The sequence below is a fragment of the Penaeus monodon genome, chromosome 24 (assembly GCF_015228065.2).
Source record: "Penaeus monodon isolate SGIC_2016 chromosome 24, NSTDA_Pmon_1, whole genome shotgun sequence".
NCBI classification, from domain to species: Eukaryota; Metazoa; Arthropoda; class Malacostraca; order Decapoda; family Penaeidae; genus Penaeus; species Penaeus monodon.
Window position 1 is genome coordinate 14896094 of NC_051409.1, and position 258 is coordinate 14896351.

Below are 258 nucleotides of genomic sequence, written 5' to 3' on the forward strand. Positions count from 1 at the left end.
AAAAAAAAAAACAGGTTGTCTTTTCCAGAACATTATTAATTCCAGGAAGTGTTGTCTACAGCTCTTCCTCGTAATGCCTTATATAAAAATGATTAAAAGGAAGCACCGGGATAATTATACAGGAGGGGGAGACCTGCGCTCTCGTTTAGTGAATTAATTGCAGTGTCGTTGATGCTGTTTTTTTCTTAATGAATTGATTGGATTATTCGTATTGTGACTGGATGCAAATATTGGTGAAGATAGGTTTTTTTTTTCACT